The sequence below is a fragment of the Bos javanicus genome, chromosome 26, assembly GCF_032452875.1.
Source record: "Bos javanicus breed banteng chromosome 26, ARS-OSU_banteng_1.0, whole genome shotgun sequence".
In the NCBI taxonomy this organism is placed as follows: Eukaryota; Metazoa; Chordata; class Mammalia; order Artiodactyla; family Bovidae; genus Bos; species Bos javanicus.
The window spans coordinates 32,069,769-32,075,640 of NC_083893.1; positions in this window are offsets into that span (position 1 = coordinate 32,069,769).

Genomic DNA, 5,872 nt, shown 5'->3' on the forward strand with positions numbered 1-5,872 from the left:
ACTGTTCATCCTGTTATAATGCGATTACTACTGATTCTTCTCTTTCTCCCACCAGCCTGTAAGCTTCATGAGAGCGGGGGTCAAGTTCACTGCCGTCGTAAGTACCCAGCATCATCCATTGTCTTTCTAGGTGAAGGGTAACTCCAGATATTGTTCTATAAACTGCCTTGCTGCTCAATGATAGATAGTGAACATACTTCTGTGTCAATCAAGATAGAGCTATACTGTTACTCTAAATGATACGTGCCATTGCATGGAAAGCATAATTTCTTCAACCAAGCTTGTACTGACTGCTCCTGTAACATTCAATGAGACCAGAGGATCATCTCATACAGAACTTCAGGTTCAACAGGGATCACTGGGCTGTAAGAATCTAGGAATTCTGCTATGATGAAATTTGACACAAGCGTATTCTTACACCTTCCATCTGACCCAAAGTTCTTTTGCTGCTTACTTCCTGTGCGTAGCTGCGTTTTGATGGTTGATTGTCTCCAGGTTCATGACCTTCAGCTAAATGATGCAACAATGTTTTAAAATGTGTAGTATTTTCTAAGCATCTGTAAACTGCTATTTAGTAATGTCAGCTTAGGGAAAAGATGCCATTCTGAGAAAAATACTTTACCTAGAAGAGACCATGAGATAGATAACCCACACTGACAAAGTAAAACTGATCTTTTTTGTACATTACCTCAAAAACTTCTAAGAATTGAGCATATTCCAGCCCTAGACACGAAACAGTCCACTTACTCCCTATTAAGTTGGATTCACAGAGTTCCTGTTATAAACCCAGGACCATGCTAGGTACTATGGAAAGAATACGTCAGATCTTTTTGCTCTGGGAAAGCTTAGAGTCTTTTTAAAGGATAAGATGTTTACATCAAAAGCTTTGGACCCCCAACATTCAATTCAGAGCCCCACAAATGTACAAACACACTTGCATTTATGAACAAACATAACCCACCTTCTCCTGGAAAAGCAGGTGAGTCAAAAAGGCTTTCAAAATAATTCAAGGCCTTAGGGGGAAATGACTCATTCACATTAAGAAAGGACTCTTTAGCGCTACTGAACCAAGGCAAGAGGAAGCTGAGCAAGGCTGTAGGGCATCATTTTTCTATCTAAATATAAATATTATCACTTTTTGCCATGTCGAGATGTAGACACACAGCTGAGTAATGACCGGAGCTTCTTGCATCAATGCCGTCATACATCATGGTAATGACACCAAACATTTACATATTTCCTGCCCTCAAGGTGTTCAGAGGCTCTTTACAAACTTTTTAAAATTTATTTTTAATTGGAGGATAATTGCTTTATAATATTCTGTGGGTTTCTGCCATACAACAACATGAATCAACCATAAGTTTACATATGTCCTTCCCTCTCGAAGCTCCCTCCCACCCCTCCCCATCCCACCCCTCTAGGTTGTCACAGAGCATCGGGTTGAGCTCACCATGTTACATAGCAACTGACAAACTTTTTCAAAGATAAAACAATCTATGGATACCAGAGAAGACATCTCCTTCTGCTGGACCTGAAGTGGGGCATGCTTGGGGACATTGTGCAGGAATTTCTGCCTATGGGAGTGGCCAATAGAGGAAGATAATGGATAAACTGGAAGATAATGGATAAAGATTGGGATTGACATATATACACTATTACATTGGAGAAGGGCATGGCAACCTACTCCAGCATTGTTGCCTGGAGAATCCCGTGGACAGAGGAGCTTGGCTGGCTACAGTCCATGGGGTTGCAAAGAGTTGGACACGACTGAGCAACTAAGCACAGACACACACACTGGTGATTAAATTCACAGAGGTCTATATACAAGTTAATGGACCACTCTTTACATTAACAAATGGATGCAACTCAAATTCCTTGTACTGCAGGCAGATTCTTTACCACTGAGCCACCGAGGAAGCCCTCTTTAGTCCAGCAAGACTGGAAGCAAAAGCTGGTCACACAACCAACACACGTGATTGGATCCAGCACGTTTTTCTTCCTCTGAATTATCTCTCTACTTGTGATTCAGTTGCCTGCTATGGGAAAGACTGTTATCAATAGTTCTCATCAAATTCTCCAAATGCCACCCAATACTTCCCAGACGCCCTTAGAGTTAGATCAGGGCCCACTGACTAGTTCTGATCAACAGACAAGGAACGGAAGTGAAGTGTGTCACTTCCGGTTTGGGAGTTAGAATCAGTGCCTTTGCTGTCATTCTCCCCTGGGGCAGCAACTTGGGAGGCTACATGGTGAGAAGGCGGCCTCACAAGACGGAGGACTGTGGGAGCAAGGAACCAACTCGCCAAATGGAGAACTCCATCTAATCTGAGCCCAACTGTGGTTGTGAAGGAAACTTTCATTAGACTAAACCATGGGGACACCAGGTTTACCTGTCACACAGCACAGCCTACCCTCTCTTGCCAGATACTGTCTGCTAGCCATTCCTACCCCTTCATTCCCTCCTGACAAAGTCCCGGTATTGTACATGGTTCACTCTCTGATTGACCACAGGCTCAGAGCAAGTGATGCCTCTCCAGCCTAAGGGGTCATGAAAGGATCTCAGCCAATAGCAATGGTTTTATTTGCCTTGCCAGAGATTGATTAAGACTTGCACATGTGATTCTATTCTGGACAAGGGGTTAAAAGGGAAATCTCCTGGGGAAATTCTGGGAATAACTTTATTTACTTTTAAAAAGAAATTGGAGAAGTCATCTCTGTTATGTCTCAAGATGCAACTCATGCAGGAGTCATGCTTGGGACCACTGCAGCCATCTTACAACCATGAGGTTGAGGCAAAAGCCAACATGGAAAAAAAAACAACAGAGAAAAACATGTGAACATAGCCTGAATTCTTGAAATAATTGAGCCATAAGTTAACCAACTCTGTAGCCACTCTGATCGTTTTATTATTTGAGATGTGAAAAATACTGGCCATTCAAGTTAGCAAATCTCAACCCTTGCTGCACATTAGGAAAAGCTGGGGAACATTTGAATGCCAATGCTCCAGTTCCCCTCACCAGAGATTCTGGTTTATCAGACAGCAGTTCAGCCCAGACATAGTTCTCTTAAGCTCTCAGCTAATTCTAACATACAGTCAGAATGACAGATCACCACAGGAATTTAAGCTTCCTGAGGATACAAACTACATCCTTCCGATATTTGATGCCTCTGTGAGCACCGAACATAGAGCCTAGTGTGTAAACAGTCTCCTCCATAATTGGAAAACAATAACCCATAATGCAGGTAATCTGGGCTCATCTCTCTAGAGGTATATTTTCTTGCACAGGAACCAAGCTGTGTCTTAGAAGGAGATTAGTCATGACTGGTACCAGGGGCCCAGGAAGTGGGGTGAGAAGCACCTCTCTGCTAGACGCACAAGGCCCTGGGCACACAGGGTGCCTTTCACCACCTGATGCCAGACTTGCTTCTCTGTGCCCTCAGCACTCAACCCCTCATGCTTCCCAGGCCTGTAGGATTTTCTGGTCATGTCTGGGCAGGTCTTTCTCTCTGCATCTGCTGAAACCTGGAAGAGTGAGATTCACCAATATTGCCACCAACTAACAGAATAAACACCAATCTGGTGTTCCTTTACTTTGAAGCATCCAAGTCCATGAAATAAATGATTTCTCTACTTTCTACACAAATTCTGCACAGCCAGTGAAGCACAGCCTGGGTCTCAGAGAGCAAACAGCCTGGACCTGGAAACAGCCCCCATCCCTACCCCCTGCCCACCGGGACCTGGGGCAGACTTCCTTTCAAAGATAAGAGCTACCCCTCTCTCTCTCTCCTTCCATTTTTCTAGAACCAGAAGAAAAAGCCCTGAAAACCCTCCACCCACCTATTCATATTTCCTCTCCTTCCCAGAGGAACAAAGAGACTGAAGTTCTCTGCAGCTCTTCCACAACAACCTGAGCCTGACTGTAAATCCTCCATATGAATAATGACTGACCTCTGTTACCACTTATTCTGCACAAGACACTGGGCTGGGAGCTTCGAGCATTGCTGCAAGGGAACAATTTTATACCCATTTTTCAGTCAAAGGAACAGGGAACAAAAAACCAAGCAACACGTCTGTGATTACTTCCCTAACATATCGATTAGGTATTGCAGAGTTACAAAACTTGCCAAAACTTCCTGAAAATTCAAGCCTGGCTCAGGTATGCATTTCCCCCTTCTTGTCTGTGAGCCTTCTGCTTGAGTGAGTGCTCAGTCACTCAGTCAAATCTGACTCTTTGTGATCCCATGGCCTATAGCCTGCCAGGCTCCTCTGTCCATGGTGTTTTCCAGGCAAGAATACTGGAGTGAGTTGCCATTTCTTTCTCCAGGGGATCTTCCCAGGTCAGGGATCCAGCCCACGTCTCCTGAGTCATCTGCATTGGCAGGCCAGTTCTTTACCACTGAACCACCTGGAAAACCCCTCTTCTCTTGTCATCACCTGTGGACTGATGTTTTTCCATGTTTCTGGGACTCCTGATTCTGGCTGTTGGCTAAGGCACTCCTGTTGTCTGCCACATGGCCCTTCCTGCTCTAGCAGGTTAGCTCCGGCCTGTGCACGGGGCAGAAGCAGTGTTTCAAGTAAAAGTGAAGCATGTAATGACTCTCAGCCTAAGGCATAGCCTTGGAATTGACCCAGTATCATTTTCCCTGCATTCTGTTGACCGGAGCTGGTCACAGGGCTACCTCAGATTTACAGAATAGGCAAACAGAATCTATCCCTTAATGGGAGGAGCAAAGAGACACTGCAAAGGGCATGGATTTGAGGGAGCTATTAATCTTCCACAGTTAAAATTGATGAAACCAGATTGGTACCTGGGCAGCATGGATTCAGGTCCTAAACTCTACTCACTACACCCTCCAATAACTGCTCACACTCCCAGATACCCAGATATCCTAGTTATGATTTGAGCTCCCCACGTGTACTCCTTCCAAGTTAAACTTCCTAGATATTATGCAAACATATGTTCAGTGACATCTCTATAAGCAATAATTTATACCTTAGTCAGCCATTCCAAAAACTGGAGTTAACAGAAGGCAGAAATATGTAAATCTTTTAAAAGCCAATCTCAATTCTACCCAACTAAACGTTGCCACTGCTGAAACCTCAGGCACCGACGATATCATAAACAACATCCACAGGATTATGTGCTGTGATAAAACTAAGTGCTAAGAAATAAGGAGTCCGTTTACATAGAACTGCAAGAGAAATCATCAACTTGTGAAGGGTTTTCAGAACAGCAGCTTCCCTCTCATTGAGAGCAGAGAGTTCACCTAAAATGAAGAACTCAGTCCCCAGACGGACAGCTCAGGACCCAGACTGTAATTTCCAAGTGAGCTGTTACCCAAAACTCCATCATGTAAGGACAGTTTGATGTCCTTGAACTCCCAGTCCAAACACACTTCATTTTTCTTCAAATTACCTCCAAACAATTACATTTGTATTGCACTCATGTCCTGTAATCCAAACTCTTGTTCCTCCAAATTGTCTGCAATAAGAAACATGACTAACTCCTTCCCTGTGAGAATTTTTTTTTTTTTTTGCAGGGGGACAGGGGGATGTGTGTGTTGACATCTTTTAAGCAGATTCTTAGGAACTGAACTTGTTACACAGTCTGTCAGTCTACTTGGAATGTGTGAGGAAATCTTACTGCCTGGAACTCACTGAGAAGCCATGCACCCACCCTCATGGCCCCAAGAGGTCCAGATGGAGGTGATGCTCTTTGCTGAGTGGCTCCAAGACTTATCCACATTTTCAAGGTAGAGGGAAATTGTGCTTGGAGCAAAAACACCAAGATCATCTTTCTCACATCTTCCTTCTCTTTCTCCCAAATAAAAATATTAAGAAGATACCAAGGGATTTATCTCATTGAGAGAG